This window comes from Cyprinus carpio, chromosome A15, assembly GCF_018340385.1.
Source record: "Cyprinus carpio isolate SPL01 chromosome A15, ASM1834038v1, whole genome shotgun sequence".
In the NCBI taxonomy this organism is placed as follows: Eukaryota; Metazoa; Chordata; class Actinopteri; order Cypriniformes; family Cyprinidae; genus Cyprinus; species Cyprinus carpio.
The window spans coordinates 4,855,341-4,872,854 of record NC_056586.1 but is presented as its reverse complement, the minus strand read 5'-3'; the positions used below and the strand labels follow the sequence as shown (position 1 = coordinate 4,872,854).

The 17,514-nt window shown below is 38.5% G+C and overlaps 2 pseudogenes; one reads left to right on the top strand and one right to left on the bottom strand.

The window, feature by feature from the left end:
• Window positions 1–4,091, top strand: part of LOC122147662 — a 34,412-nt pseudogene extending 30,321 nt beyond the window's left edge.
• Window positions 4,092–4,676: 585 nt separating this feature from the next.
• Window positions 4,677–17,514, bottom strand: part of LOC109069714 — a 46,123-nt pseudogene continuing 33,285 nt past the window's right edge.

Sequence of the window (17,514 nt, the reverse complement as noted above, 5' to 3'; positions counted from 1 at the left end):
TGCTCAGCATGTGCTTTTGATAATTACATCTCAGCTGCCGCTGGCTGCATTCAAACCACATGCTGATTGTAATGACAACAGAAAAGTTTAAAGGATGTGTTTATCACCAAATAGATTTTTTTTTAATGATGTAGTGCTATTTTCTGTGCAGTTAGTTACAGCAAACAGGAACTGAAGAGCTGAGATTTAAAAAAGGATGGATCTGAGATTTTAAAAAAATATTAGCATGTACACTACTGTAGACAGTAATTATTAGTAAAGTCACACTGTATGTTAGCTTTGGGTGAAAAATTAACTGACAATCTTTGAGAGTTAATGTTTTTATGGCATTGTAGTACGCACTTATAATTTGTTTTATGTGGTGCAGCACCATCTAGTGGTTCAAAGAAACATTCCATATCGGCTGCTTTTATACCGGCACTCAATGGTCGCAGTGATTTTGCCAAGTAGGCCTAAGACAAGTTCCTGGATCAACGTTAATGTCCAAAATATAGACTTAACCCAATCCATACCCCTAAACCTTACCCTACCCATAATTCATTCCTAAAATCAGTGGGAAATGATAGCTGATTAATAAGACTGTAGAAGCACTTAACCCTGATTGTAAGCCTAAAACAGATATTTCCTCTCATCTCTGTTTGATTGGTTGATTGGAATGTTGTACTTGGAGAAATCACGCTCACTGGCACTTGATCAGTGTCTCACAAATATGTATTGCTATTGTGTTGTATTCCTAAAGTGTTTTTATTGCACTCCCACCTAGGGTTACTATGACACCATGGACGCAGGTTTTGTGAATGAGGAGGGCTTCTTGTACATCATGTCTCGGTCTGATGACGTCATCAACGTGGCGGGTCACAGGCTGTCCACCGGTGCCCTCGAAGAGGTGTGAGGAGAAGGAAGCATCTCAATCATGTTGCAAATAATAATAATAATAATATCAAGCGTCTTTGTTATTGCTTTACCAAAGGAATTTATATGTTGTGTGTTTGTCCTTCAGTCTGTCCTGCTGCACCCTGCTGTGGTGGGGCTGGAGGACCCCCTGAAGGGACACGTTCCACTGGCTTTGTGTGTGCTCCGAAATGGTAAGGAATGGAGAAAGGGACTCCAAAGGGACAAAACTTCTAAATACTAGTGTATGTTGTAACACAAAATTTCTATTTTGAATAAACAGTTCTTTTTAACTCTTAATTTATCAAAGAATTCTGAAAAAAAAGTATCACAGGTCCCAAAAAAATATTAAGCGGCACAACTGTTTCCAACATTGATCATAAATCAGAATATTAAAATGATTTCTGAAGGATCATGTGACACTGAAAACTGGAGTAATAATGCTGTAAATTCAGCTTTGCATCACAGGAATAAATTATATTTTATAGTATATTAAAATAGAAACTGTTATTATAAATTGCAATATATTTCACAAAATAACAGGGTTTTTTCTGTATTTTAGGTCAAATAAATAAAGCCTTCATGAGCACAAGAAACTTCAGTAAAAAATATGAAAACCTTACTGATCCTAAACTTTTGAACGGTAGTGTATATAAACTACTTTTAAAAGGTTTGGGATCAGTAAGATTATATATATATATATATATATATATATATATATATATATATATATATATATATATATATATATATACACACACTGACCTAAAGAATTATTAGGAACACCATACTAATACTGTGTTTGACCCCCTTTCACCTTCAGAACTGCCTTAAATCTACGTGTCATTGATTCAACAAGGTGCTGAAAGCATTCTTTAGAAATGTTGGCCCATATTGATAGGATAGCATCTTGCAGTTGATGGAGGTTTGTGGGATGCACATCCAGGGCACAAAGCTCCCGTTCCACCACATCCCAAGATGCTCTATTGGGTTGAGATCTGGTGACTGTGGGGGCCATTTTAGTACAGTGAATTCATTGTCATGTTCAAGAAACCAATTTGAAATGATTCGAGCTTTGTGACATGGTGCATTATCCTGCTGGAAGTAGCCATCAGAGGATGGGTACATGGTGGTCATAAAGGGATGGACATGGTCAGAAACAATGCTCAGGTAGGCAGTGGCATTTAAACGATGCCCAATTGGCACTAAGGGGCCTAAAGTGTGCCAAGAAAACATCCCCCACACCATTACACCTCCACCACCAGCCTGCACAGTGGTAACAAGGCATGATGGATCCATGTTCTCATTCTGTTTACGCCAAATTCTGACTCTACCATCTGAATGTCTCAACAGAAATCGAGACTCATCAGACCAGGCAACATTTTTCCAGTCTTCAACTGTCCAATTTTGGTGACCTAATGCAAATTGTAGCCTCTTTTTTTCTATTTGTAGTGGAGATGAGTGGTACCCGGTGGGGTCTAATGCTGTTGTAGCCCATCCGCCTAAAGGTTGTGCGTGCTGTGGCTTCACAAATGCTTTGCTGCATACCTCGGTTGTAACGAGTGGTTATTTCAGTCAAAGTTGCTCTTCTATCAGCTTGAATCAGTCGGCCCATTCTCCTCTGACCTCTAGCATCAACAAGGCATTTTCGCCCACAGGACTGCCGCACACTGGATGTTTTTCCCTTTTCACACCATTCTTTGTGAACCCTAGAAATGGTTGTGCGTGAAAATCCCAGTAACTGAGCAGATTGTGAAATACTCAGACCGGCCCGTCTGGCACCAACAACCATGCCACGTTTAAAATTGCTTAAATCACCTTTCTTTCCCATTCTGACATTCAGTTTGGAGTTCAGGAGATTGTCTTGACCAGGACCACACCCCTAAATGCATTGAAGCAACAGCCATGTGATTGGTTGATTAGACAATTGCATTAATGAGAAATTGAACAGGTGTTCCTAATAATCCTTTAGGTCAGTGTGTGTATATTTATATATATATATATATATATATATATATATATATATATATATATATATATATATATATATATATATATAATATATATATAAAAATTAGTTATAAAAATTGGCTATATATTCATTTATTTATTTGACTGATGTATGTTTTAAAATGTAATGTATTTTCAGCATCATCACTCCAGTCTTCAGTGTCACACGATCCTTCTGAATCTAATATGCTGATTTGGTTAATAATGGCTCTTATTACTACTAATGTTGAAAAGGTTTTTTTCTGCTTAATATTTTTGTGGAAACTGACACATATTAATTGCTTATATATATATATACACAGTATTTCTATACTCACAAAAATATTAAGCAGTCCAACTGTTTTCAACATTGATAATAAAAAAAGTTTTTTGTGCAAATCCAATGCAAATCAGCATATTAGAACAATATAGGATCATGTGACACCGAAGAGTGGAGTAATGATGCTGAAAATCCATGGCTTTGCATATTGTTAGTATTTTGATTATATTTTTAGATTATAAATGCAGCATTGTTGAGCATCTTTAAAAAAAAATGATGTTAACCTAAAAAATACTGAATTACTGAAATTCTACGTGAAGTGTTGTAATAAAATGTGGGAATGTAGGTTTAGATTACCTTTAGGTTTGCTTTCTAAACACTGTACATGTGAATGAAGTAAAGGGATGCCAGTGTCCATATTTATTTGGTCTAAAGTGCCTTTAACGCACAAAGAATGAATGAATGCACCTTAAGGGATGTATATTTGTGCATGTGCTTGTTTGTTTGCAGACTGTAAGAAGACTGAGGATGTGGTGGCGAACGAGATGGTGAAATTGGTGAGGGACACCATCAGGCCGGTGGCAGCTTTTAAGAAGGTCGTCTTTGTCAAAGCTCTTCCCAAAACCTGCTCGGGAAAAATTCCATGATCAACTCTTGCTAACCTGGTGAACCACAAGCCTTATAAGGTATTGTCTGACTTGTTCATATTTTTCCCTAGAGATAGCTGTTAATAAATATTTGTGTTATATAGACTTTGCTGTAAGGACATCTAGAAATCTTCAGCTTCCATTCAAGAATCAAAGTAAAGATGTTTGTAATTTGGATGTTTCTGATTTTCAATTTATAGATCAGTCCCACCATAGAAGACCCTGAGGTCTTTAAAGACATCGAGAAGGTGCTTAGAGAAACTGTGAAAGAACCTGGTAAATAATTTACAACCAGATGTGGATGTGCATATGTGCAAGCTCACACACTCACTCACTTTCTGTTTTCTCCAAGATATAAGATTCTGTGAAGATATGCCATAGAGAAACATGGGTCCCATTAGAATGAACCTGATTATAACACAATATTTTTTATTAGTTATGTAATTATGTGCTTGAACATAATTTTCATGTTTGTTTTTGTATAACTTGGACAAAATATGAGCAGTAGTCAACATGTTTAGATAATCAAAAACTTTTTGAATAGGTGAATGTTAAAAAAAAATATGTCCGGTTCATATTGATTTTACCCCCAAGATCAAAAATGAGTGATATATATATTTTGGGTAAAGAAAATGAAAGCCATTTTTATATTATATTGTAGCATAATTTGTTTTGTACCCCTGATCGGTTATATATAACCTGGACACGCTGTTGACTGTTTTTGTGAGATTCACCTTGCACACAGTAAATGATGACTCAGTCAGTCAATGAAGGTGAAATGTTATGTCATGTGTTGTAGCACTAGCATAGCGTCAGCTTGAGAAGATGCATTGTAAAAACATTCGTGACAATGATTGTTCTAAAGCAAACCTATTTGACTGTACTTTTTTATTGACAATGAAAAGTTGTTTGATCACCACATAGTTTTGACCAAAATACAATCAGTAATAAATAAAAAATGGACACAAAATAAAATGATTCTCTGCGCGTGCAAAACAGGGACGTACAAACCGCCAAAGTGTCTGATATAACCGAAAGACGGGAGGTGGAGGGCTGTACAACAGACGACCCCCGCGTCTCAAACAGAAACGTTTTTACACCAAAGTAAGTCACAGCAAGTAAGTCTACGTTCACTACGAGCTAAGCCTGTCCTTTAGCGATTTGTTCTAACGATCTTGAGACGAGGCCAGTCTATCAGCAACGGGCGCGGTGAGAGATTTGCATTTTGTACTCCCTAAACGAGCAGTCTGCGTCGCGACGAATACGCGCCATGCTCCGGCGGTACAATTTTGTGCTACTCACGACGGGAAACAATTGGCGTTTTACGTTCTTTCTAATCAAACAATAAGAAATGCGAGCGTACGCGTGAGAGAATATCCAATTACTCATCTTCTTCCTAAAGTTTTGAAGCATGTGTTTGAACAGATTGTTGGATAAAGAACTAAACGAAAGTGTCCGTGCTTTAAGAATTGTTTTTCTGTAGTGTCTATCTGGAGTGGTCGTTTCTCACAATTCAACGCAAGATGACATTCTGATCTTGTTGGTAGTAGCTACTTGCTTTTCACGATCCAGCTTATGAATAAAGGTGCGTGTCTTTCAGGTTTAGGTCAGACCTGCACCTAGAGCAGATGTATGTACTGCACTCCATAGGGGTACGAGCGAGTACCTGGCGTGACGTAGACCATGACGGGCACATGTAGCTTTTGGTTGAAGGGCTTCCAATCGGCAGACTGCAACAGGCCTCAAAACGCATGACTGAATGACTAAAAAGTTACAGCATGTCCAAAGTGTCTCTGGGGCATAGGCCAAAAATTAAAACAGCAGCATCGTTTAAAACCATGACGTTAAAAGACGCAATGTGCACAAACTCTGAACATGTGATCTTTTTATACAGATGTGTGTGTATGCATATATATTTATTTATATGTATGTATTTATATATATATAAAACAGCTTTATTTATAGTGATTTACAGTTGAACCTACACATCCCCTGTAGAAGAAATACACAGTACTTAAGCCGAAGGAGCCGCGTGGCGTGAAAGACAGAAAGAGCGAGAGCGTGTCGGCCCCTGCAGCGGACGCCTGGACCCCCGCCTCCCCGCCCTGTCCTCCGCGGCCTTCTGTTGTTCTCTTGGCAGTGTGACTCGTCTGAATTGTTTGTTCAGGCCAACTTTAAGGTACGATTCTGAAAGAAGTGAAACAGAAGATCAGATGATGTTGCGGTTGGTGTGTGTATATGAAACAAGGCAAGGCTTGTAATTTGAAGTGAAAAGTCATAGGTTTTGTAGAAGGTAAGATGTGACAGTAAACTTTCTGCTTGTGTTTTTTTGGTAAGGGGATTTGATTGTTAGAAAGTTGCATTGTATTTAGCCAGTCAAAAAGCCAACTCCAGGGTTTTTTCATATAAATCATGTATTATTGGAGCAAACATAATTCTCTTAATATGGAAGTGCCTGAATTAGTTTAAGATGGGGTTTAAAAGTATTTTAGTTGTTAAGTTTTAACGTATGTGTGAGCCCAGTAGTGTTGTAGGTAGTAGCTACATGTAATAGTGTAATGTAATGGCTGTTCAACTGTAGATGTGGCAGATCTGAACATTTCAGTGTGAATAGTGTAAATGCTGTTGAACAAATGTATTTGATTGAGCGAGGGACTTTAGTTCACTTAACAAGTGTTGTTTATTGAAAGAATTGTTTTGTTTTCAAGATTATACAGCAGAGGAGAGGTGCAGCGAACATTACTAGGGCTGAAAACGAGTTTAGTTTAGCACAGGTGTGAGACTCACAGCTTATAGTATTGATGTTCTCTCAGCAAGAGTAGGTCCTCACAGTGGAGCTGTCCAGACGCTGTATCGCCGATGGCCCAACTGCATGGAAGCAAAGATATGCAGTGAGTCAATCTTTTGGGAGTTATTTGTCTGTGTATCCATCCATCCATCCATCCATCCATCCATCCATGTGTGTTAAAGTGGCTGTGGAGTTTTGTTAATGCAGTGTATAGAGTGATATGTGTTTTTCAGATGTCTACATCAGATGTTCAAAATGGGGGGGGGGGGGGGTAATGAGGTATTTATTGGATTGGAGTTACTTTGAAATGATCAATATTCAATCCCAGTGACTGAAAGGAATTATATATATATAACTGTGGAGGAGGTGAATCTCTCCCACATAATTGGAGTTTGCATACAGTGTTTCCAGCATGCTTGCTTAATGTGTTTGGCGTATCATGGGGTCACCAGAAACGAGTACAGAACAATGTGCAAAACAATGTTAGTAAGTTTCGTCAGTGAGGTGTGCAAGTGGTTAATATCCACACAAAGAATAGATCCAGCAACACTGGGGAAAGGTGTTAAGGGAAACATGAATAAAACACTGCTCATCGGTATACATGAGCTCACAATGATGAACGTACTGTTGCCACACTGTTCAATGAAAGAATAGTATTAGTGAAGCAGTCAGTCACATGAGGCTAGCCAGATTGGTTATCAGTAGAGAGAAGGTGGAGGCAGTTGCGTAGGTGGGAAGGGTTTTAATTGGTAATGAGGAGAAGCAGTGCGGAGTGTCATGTGACTTTGCTCATAGCTGGTGATTGGTTTTAAGGGATAGTCCCCCCGAAAATTCTGTCATTAATTACACGAAAACAATGTATCCGTGTGGTGCGGCTGACACAGAACAGCATACGCTGTTTGCGTTCAGTGAATCCTCTCCAAAATTGCACTAGTGTTATTATGATGATACTAATTTTCAAAAAAAGTAAATTTTTTCGTAATATTACAATAATAAAAAAGCTTTGTAATATTACGGTTGAACCCCTGATGTCACATGGATTATTTCTACGGTCTCCTTGCTGTCTATGGGAGGGTCAGAGAGGTCTCAGAATGCATCAAAAATATCTTAATTTGTGTTCCGGAGATGAATGGAGAACTTACGGTTTTGGAATGACATGAGGGTGAGTAATTAATGACAGAATTTTCAGTTTTGGGTAAACTATCACTTTAATTGCAGAGAGGCGTCAGCTGCGGATGGCAGAGAAGGAGCTTTGTAAGCAGTCAGTTTGTCTGGAGTGGCAGCTGTCGTGTGAAGACCAGCTCGTGCAAAGACCTGCGCGACTCCAACCAGCAGACGCGGTGGGCTACGCTCTTGTTTTCTTTTTCCTTCCTTCAGCTTGCTCTTTCCTTTCATAGCAACTAACACCACAACTACTTCATCTCGCTTTCAGGCCATGGACTCCTCTTGTTCTCCTGCAAGCTCCTTCATGCCAACACCTTTCAAGGTACTCACACACAGTGCTACTTCTACCGCTAAATGGTGGCTGGCTTACACAACTCCTCAACCAAACCACTTTCCGCTAATTACCATTTAATCATGCCAATTACAATTACACAACCCAGCCAACCACTAATTAGCTTACACCTGCACTACTGCTCACTAACTTCTGTTCCAGATCCTAGAAGCTTGCACAGAAGCTGACTCCTGGAGTTCCTCATGGATCTGAGCAGAGTCCCCTCCTTGCCCAGGGATTTCAATCAAGCTACATTTTGTCTCAAAAATGCTGCCTCTAAAAATCTATTACATGCTTCAAGTGTCGATGATTTCTGATGTCCAAGCCAGCTAGGCAATTCCCAGCCCTCCACATCATTCTAGCCATCTCAGTAAACTACTACTGCCCATTCATCCACGCTTCAGCTTCACCAAAACTCTATCTGTCACTTGACAGACCAATCACAGGTCTCTCCCCTCCCAAGATAGATATAGCACTGCCACTCCTCTCTAATCATCCCACTAAATCTGCTCCATGCTACTGCAAGAATACAAATATGGTGCAGTACCATCTCATTATCAGAGAATCAAGGTTACTTTACCTACATAACCTCAACTACTTCAGACATCCATTCATTCCCAGTGTTCACCATCTGGAGGAAACACTGGGACATAGCAAACTCCCAGTCCACACATACACTGTCACAGGATTGTCAACCAACTCAGTCATGTATAGTATATTTTACACCAGACTGTTCCCACAAAATACTGCACTACCATAAAAAAATACTTTAACAAAACAACAGCTCTGTAACATCCATACCAATCCAGTCACACACACAAAAAAAATGCCTCTAGCCTTCAGCCCCATGCTGTTATAACCTAATACTTACACTACCACTTGGTCAGGTGATGATGTCAAACACTTTACCCATATGGCATTACTCACTCATTAGTACACAGTACTGACACAACACACAGGGTGTCAGTTAGTCCTAAGTAGTACACAAGTAATACACAAGTTGATGTCTCTAACCTGTTCTCCAGCAAACAAAATAAAACACAGCTTTCAATCAATACTACATATAAGGTCAAAGACCAAGACCACACACATATTTCACCAGAGAACAGGCAGTCTAACCCTGTCCCGGTGCCACGAACCTTTTAGAAACCTGCATACAACTGGATGTTTCACCTGTAATTTACCACCACAACAGAGAAATTCCAGTGAGGACATATCTTCACAGAAATAAATGCCTCTGACCTTATCTCTGCACAAAACATCTACAAAATACAAAATCAACAACAAACAGAGAACAAACAACAGTCACACACCAAGTTGACGCAGTGCACACGTTCTGAACTGCCCTTAGAGGTAAACCCTTTCAAATGCAAGACTCAGCGACTCCTCATGTTTCCATGGCCATACAGGAGCTGCATTATCTTTATCGGTTACTACTTCCCCAGCTCATCTGTATTACCTGGTCACCTTTTTCCTTTTTTTCTCTGAGACTTCTTACAGTTGCTACAATTACAGCAAACACAACGCATTGGGGGACCACAGATGTGCCGCAACATACGTGTGTCATCATTCGCCACATAGAAGAATGGAGAGAGGTCACTGTTATGTAAGGTCAATGTAAAACGGAAAAAAAATTCAATCGGTTCACTCCGAGCAGAAACAAAATTTTAACGTTTCTGTTCCTGTGTTCCTCTGTATTATTACCATTCCGAAACTGGTTCGGGTAGAAGAAATCCCAAGCTAGCGTCTCCCAAGCTAGAGTCAGTTAGAAACATCATAGACACTGTTTCTTCGTTTGGTGATTCATCAGAAATTATGCTTTTGGGGGACTTCAATTTAAATTGGACTGAGCCTTGTACTCTTACGGAATGTAATATGATCAATGGTTAAAATTTTACAGAAATTATTAAAGAGCCTACAAGAATCAGTCCTAGTTGAAAAAATCTCTTCTTGACTGGATACTAGTCACACACCCCAAAATCTGGTGTATCTCTCGGACTGTTTTAGCGACCATTGTATCATATACTGCATTTGGGAAAATTTTAACTCCCCATCTTTCCCCTAATATATTTAGGATCTGTGACATGAAATTATTCAACAGTGATTTATTTATAAATGATGTGAGAAGGATAAATTGAATAGACTTAGCCTAATTCCTGATGCGGAAGCTGCCTGGAATTTCTTTTATACAGAATTTGTGCAAGTCATTGATAAGCATGCCCCTTGGACAACTATTAAGGTCAAAGGTCATCACCTGCCTTGGGTAAATGGGGATCTTATCAATCTGCTTAAGAACTTAAAAACTTCCTAGTGATTGGGAGGAATACAAACGGCTACGAAACAAGTTTACCACCCAAACAAGAAATGCTAAAGCTAATTACTACAGAAATAGCTTGTCAAATGACTTCAATAATCCTAAACAATTTTGGAAAAAAATGAATACCTTACTTGGTAAGTCCAAAAGTATCACGAGCAACATGACAATTAATAATGAAATTGCTAATGATCCATCAGTGATCTCCAATGCATTTAGTTTGCATTTCTCCCAAACACCGCAGATACAGTCATCCCTCTTTCACCCAGAGCCGACTGTTAATTCTCAGCCCTGCGATAGTTCTTTCACATTCCGACAGGTTAGCTCAGCTGATGTCCAGTTGGCCATTAGCAAGTTATCCTCTAGCAGTGGACCTGGCCCTGATGGGATTGAGGGTAAGTTTATCAAACTTTCTTCACATGTCCTATCTTCTCCATTGGCTGAGCTCTTTAATCTGTAATTTTTAACCTGTGAAGTGCCTCTGGCATGGAAGTGTACCAAAGTGATTCCATTGTATAAAGGAGGGGACACTCAAAACATGAACAATTTCAGACCTATCTCAATAAATATTAGTATTTAGAAAAATTTTGAGAAAATTCTCTTAGATCAATTATCTAACTCTCTCTCTCATAACAATTTACTACCTCAATGCCAGTCAAGTTTCAGGAAACACTTCTCAACTACCACTGCTCTTTTGAAATTTTCAAATGATATTTTTTCTAGTTTTGATAACAATATGTGTACTGGTGCCATCTTTTTAGATCTTACAAAAGCATTTGATTTAGTTGATCATTATTTGCTCCTGGATAAGTTATATTCAATTGGCCTTTCCCCGTTCATCACTTCTTTGGTTTAATTCATATTTCCATCACCGCCGCCGATGTGTGTCCTTCAGGGGAAGTCAGTCGAATTTTACAGGTGTAGATAAAGCCATACCTCAGGGTTCTTCGCTTGGGCCTTTATTATTTTCCATTTTTATTAATGACTTGCCACTCTGCTGTTCAGGATGTGACCTTCATCTTTATGCAGATGATACAATTATATACTGTTCCAAATCAAATATTCCTGACATAAATTATTCTTTACAACATGACTTTGATTCTTTACAGCAGTGACTGTCATTTAATAAACTCCTGTTGAATAAAGCAAAATCTTACTGTATGCTTTTCCAGAAGAAAGATAGAAATAATCTTAATCTGCATTTTCTGGATTCTTCTCCTTTAGAGCCAACCGAAAAATTTAAATATCATGGTGTTTGGGTAGAAATTGATCTTTCATTCTAAGCTCATGTACACATGCTTAACAACAAACTTAGCTTTCATCTTAAAACATTATATCAGTCGATAGACTGCTTTAACTTTCAGGTTAGGAGAAGAATAGTCTCTCAGTTGTTGCTACCTATTCTGGACTATGCAGATATTATATATGCTAACACCACTGCCACTTGTCTACACTCTCTTGATGTGGTATACACCAGCCTGTGCCGATTCGTCCTTTGCTGTCCCTATAGGACACATCATTGTGTGATGTACGAACAGCTGTCCTGGCTTGCACCCTCAGCCAGAAGACAATATCATTGGCTTCATCTTATTTTTAAATGTATTTACTTTCAATATCCATATTATTTATCGCAATATTTAGTGCCTTACAATATAGCCTTCGTCACAACGAACAGATCTTTTTTACTGTCCCTAGAGTTAACAGAGAAATTGGGAAATATGCTTTCTGTGTTAGAGTCCCTCATGACTGGAACAGCCTTCCTGCATCCATTCGCTCGCTTAGGTCTTTTCCTCTGTTCCGAACTGCTTTGTTAACACATCTTCAGAATACTTGTCTGCTTTTAGCATTTCAAATTTTGGTATCGATATGTGTCATGTTATGTTTGTGTGTATATATGAATGTGCTTATGCATATATATGTACATATATAGTGATGTTAACTTTGTCAGTTATATTTGGGATTATTGTGTTATATGCAATATGTTACATCAGTTGTTCTCAAGCATCTCACATCAAATACCCCTCTTAAAATGCTTTACTTTTACTGAGTCCTAGATTAAAAAGGCTTTACTTAAAAGGGGTATAAAATAAAATAAAATGTGTTTAGTGGTATACATACCACAGTTTGGGAACCACTGTGGTTTACTTTACTCCATCTGAGATGGGTGGTGATAGTGAGAGCTGGTGTGTTTGTGCATGCGGACATGCGTGTGCATGCATGTCTGTAATGGCGCATGTGAATGTGAGTGAGTGTTTTTTTTTATTGTATCTACTCTGTTGTTCTTCTGTTCTATGTTGTTGGACATGATCCTGAGGACCCCCATGAAAACGAGATATTTCATCTCATGGGGTTGATCCTCTAATAAATGTTTATAAATAAATAAAATAAACAAATACCGGTTAATAAGGTTATTTTTTAAAAAAAATTTCTATGCTTATAATAATAATAATAAAGTACAGCATTTTATTTACTCAAAAATAAAGAAAAAAAAAACTGGAAGAAATCTGGTAACATTGTATAAGATTGCGTTTTTAGAGTGAAAAAAAAAAAAACAAGTTGCGTACAGTATCACGCCTCATCTTATTAACCCTATTACATTCAGAAATAATGAAGGCTAAAATGCTGGAAGGCTTAAGCAAAATGTTTACAAACACAGTTATTAGTTTCTCTCCACAACAAATCATCTAAACTTAAGGCTATGCGTTTCGGCTATAAAAACATCAATCCAAAAACAAATTAATTTAAGTTGAAACTGATGCCTACCTCTCTCTTTCGACACAAATCCAAATGTTTCCGTATTTGCAACGTATCTGGCAGTGGTTCTTAACACTAAACAGTATTAAGAACCACTGCTTTAGAACACTGAATTTGAAACTTGTGAATCCATTAGAATCGTTACAAGACAGAATCGCGTTCCATATATTAATAGTTTTTCGTGCACCCCTAGATTGTGTACAGCGTGGCAACAACTCTTCCTCTTCTCTAAAGCTGCGCATCATGGCCTCACCCACTTCTTTGCATGTTTCCAGGGGCAGAGTATATTAGGGTTTGGGATGTCACAAACACGGGAAGTAACTCATTACAGTCCCTACAAGTGATTTTTTGTAGGCATTAAACTGCCGTCATTTTAAAATACGATATCTCTGTTTGCATCAAACAAAAAACTTCTAAAATTCATATAAATTTTAATCAATAAAACACAAACAACACAAACAAAAAAAAAAAAATTTAATGAGCATCAACCACCCCTTTAAATCTTGCCATGTGAATTCCTGTCCCTGCTTTACTGTTTTGATAATCTACTGTATTTCTTGCTGATACAATAACCACCACATCTCTCGAGTATGATGTCTACAAAAGGCCAGAATACTAATTGTTTGGCGCAAGGCCGCTCCAAATCTCTCTTTGCATCCACCTGCTGGTTATATCTGACAGTTAAGAAAGGACGGGACACACTGAGACCACTCAAGGGGGTACGAGTACACTGCACTGTAGGGACGGGGGCAGGAATGCCACACGGTTGGAGGCTCTGTCGTGTCTGACCTTGAAACCAGTCCAAATACATGTCGTCAGGACTGTCGTCCATCGCCTCATACAGGACTACCCAGCAGCAGTCCAGAAGGAAAAAACAACAGAAACACAGTCAACCCAGTGTGTCTGTGTGTGTACAGTGTATATCTGTTACTTCTGTCTGACCCTCTTGTGGTCAAATACCCTCATTACATACTGTATTTGCCTAAATATTAATTTATGGAATAGTTCACCCAGTCTTCAATTTACAAAAGAGACGTTTCAGACTACAGTATATGCTCTTTTCCTATATTGGATCATCTGCTCCACTTTTTTCTCCCAAATCAGTATACAGATTCTCATATTGTTTAAATGAATATCTAGTTAGCAGTAAGCGCAATGCCGCTATCCCATCCCAAGCATAGCTTGTGTCTCACACTGCTCTAAAACTCTTTGGCCCGTGTTTGTGAACGGTCCTCACCCTCTGGTGGCAGTCTGCGTGAGTGTGCGGAGGTGGCAGTGAGGCGAAAGCCGGCGGGCAGGGTCTCTGCTGAGCCGGGCATCATGCTGATCCCGTGGATGTCCCGCCGAGGAAACTGCCTCCTCCATGACGGTCCTCGGAAGTCTTTCTCGTCGCACTATAGATGGTCCAGACACAGATTTAGTGCTTTTTAACATTACATTGTCTTATTGCTGCAATTAATTACATAACACTACAAACATGCCTTTAGCTTTGCTGTTTGATTGATGCTAGTTATATCTAAAAAAAAAATTAATAATTTAATTTAACAAGCTTTCCCCTTAAATTCTTAAATTTCATTTTTGGTTATAGATTTTTTTTTCCTCAATTTAACTTGGTTTTATATATATATACAGTATATAAACCACCAAACCCACCCCATGAGAGAGTGAAATGGATGGGAGTCTGTGACTGTAAGCATTACTGCAAAAATCACACTTCAAAATGATCAGCTCACTGATTTTAACCTGACACAGTCGTGTTAGTTAGATTTTTTTCACTGGATGGCCTACTTACATCATGATAAATTCTTTTGGATTCAATGTACTGTAAGTGTACAGTTTTACTTGAAATTAAAAAGTTTTTGTATTTCATTATACTAATGATCATCAAAAATAAGTTTCTTAAAATAAATATCTAAATGAACTTGAAACTTGTGTTACACTTAAAGGTTACACTTTTACAGTTACAGAACACAAAATAACCACCCAACAGCCAAGGTTAAGGGCCTAATTCTCGCATTAACTTTTATACCAATAAACTCCTAATTTGCTGATTAATAATAGTTAGTAAGGTAGTTGTTAAATATAGGCATTGGTTAGGATTAGCGATATAGAATATGCTCATGCACAATATATGCTTTATAAGAACTAATAAACAGCCAATATGTTTATAATAGTCATGCTAATGAACTAGTTAATAGTGAGAATTGATCCCTTTACTAAAGTGTTAGCGCTTTGTGGCAACAGCTTATGAAGGTTAAATACACCGAGTATTCTGATACAATTTTCACTCTTTCTATTTTTACACCAACTGACTAGTGTTTCACTGTTAGCTTAGTAACAAGCAAATCTCTATTTAAATGAAATAAATCAGTTGAGCCTTCCTGAGTTTTGTATGGGAGCTATTGACTGAAAAATATTTGTTCACAATCACTATTTTTTTGAAGTTCTGTTTCCTTCATGACACTGGCTACAGTATGTAGGCGAGTCATTAAACATTTGGAATGAAACCACCGTCGACTGTTCAGTTCTATACAAAAATGTAAGAAACTAGTGATTCACCTCATCTAATCGTCTCTCTGTTCCCAGCGCCAGCAGATTGTTGTACTCTCTTTCCAGAATTTGTCTAGCCTGTAGAAAAGAATTCATTAATTCAACATTGCCACCTCCAAGTAACTGTAAAGTCCTTTTCACACTGAATGCGAAAATTTGGCACGAATGTTTGGTGCAGTCGCATTTTTAAATCGAAAACCATACATTCTTATAGGGCTATTCATACCAGACACGATCATTTCATCCTGTGTGTCGATACTTTCACTCCACGATAAAACAGGCCGCTCAATTAAATTTGAGCTAAGATCACATGCCCGGAGCTGCTGCTGTTGCACAAAAGGGCGAGAGTGGTGGCAGTGTTTCCAAAACCAGTGTAAATAAAAACAGAAGAAGAGTATTCTGAGAGAAAAGAGGATGCCGAGTTGTTGTTATCATTGGTATCTGAGAACAGATTTATTCTCACATTCTCACCACTTCATACAGAATATCATTTCTGTATAAAGTCATTGTTATGAGTCAGTGTGTTCACTCAAGATCTGTCAATCATGGGATAATATATCCTGCCATTACATATGAAAAAAAAGAGAAACATTTTTCGATACATGAAATATGGAGGCAAACAGACATATCATGAGCTGCATAGTTTTATGCAGCTCATGATATTTTTTTATAACTTTAAAGAATGTTTATGAAAAATGATAAGATGTATTCTTGTAGGAATTATAGATTGATTGTGTTTCTGGTGCAGAACCAAACTTCATCTTAATTTAATGATGCATATATTGAGCAGCAGACCATACGGGATACATATCTGAGCAAAAATGAATTGCTGGTTGGCACCATCTAGCGTGCAGGCGTGAATTAGCAGAAGGCAATCAATCGTTTTGCGTTCGGTGTGAAAGCAGCATTCGTTGGCGGTTGGCCTCACTTTTTTGTATCGCGCTCAGTGTGAAATGACCTTAACTGTAAAGAGTGTGTGTGTGTGTGTGTGTGTGTGTGTCTATGGATGGATGGATGGGTACCTGAGTGTTTTGGTTGGGGATCTGCAGCAGAAGGGCCAGGCTGCTGTAGTCAAAGTTGTCATCTAGCGCTATGAGCGCCCCGTGCACGCCACTCTCTAACAGGATGTTGGCGTAGTCACGGAGACCGATGCTCTGAACCCAGCGAATCACACGCTCGTTAGTCCACACCAGCACGTCTGTGTAAAAATACACACAAAAATGAACGTCTGTTTACGTTCGTTGCATTATCACAGCATTATAGTGTTTCCAAGCAGCTTCTACCTACCTCTTATCTCGTGCTGGCTGCTCTCTCTGCGTCTCTCCAGCTCCTTCCTGTCGTAGTTGAGCTTCTTCAGGCACATGATGCCGTATTGCAGACTGGTTCTATTGCAAATTTGAATATTTCAAACAAGGCAAGTTAGGTCAAGTTAGCGCTAATTGAATTAAATCAAAATAATTTATAGCAATACTTGGTGACCAATGGACTACTGACCTGTGAAAGCTGTCCACCATTTTTAAATGCACTCGGAGGTCCTTCTTGGTGAGGTGGTCCAGCATGCGTGCGTCCACCAAACACTCCATGAAGTAGCTGCGGTACTGAGGTAGACCTAGACTGGGCAGCCACTCGTTCCCGATCCACTCGTGGTTCATGTCCCCGTATGCCAGTGTCTAAATGATATGTGCAAAAACAGTAATACTGTGAAACATTACAGCTGTTTAAAATAGCTGTTTGCTATGTTAATATATTAAATATATTTTTAAACCAAATTCTTTCTAGGGATGGCAAAGCTGAATTTTCAGGAGG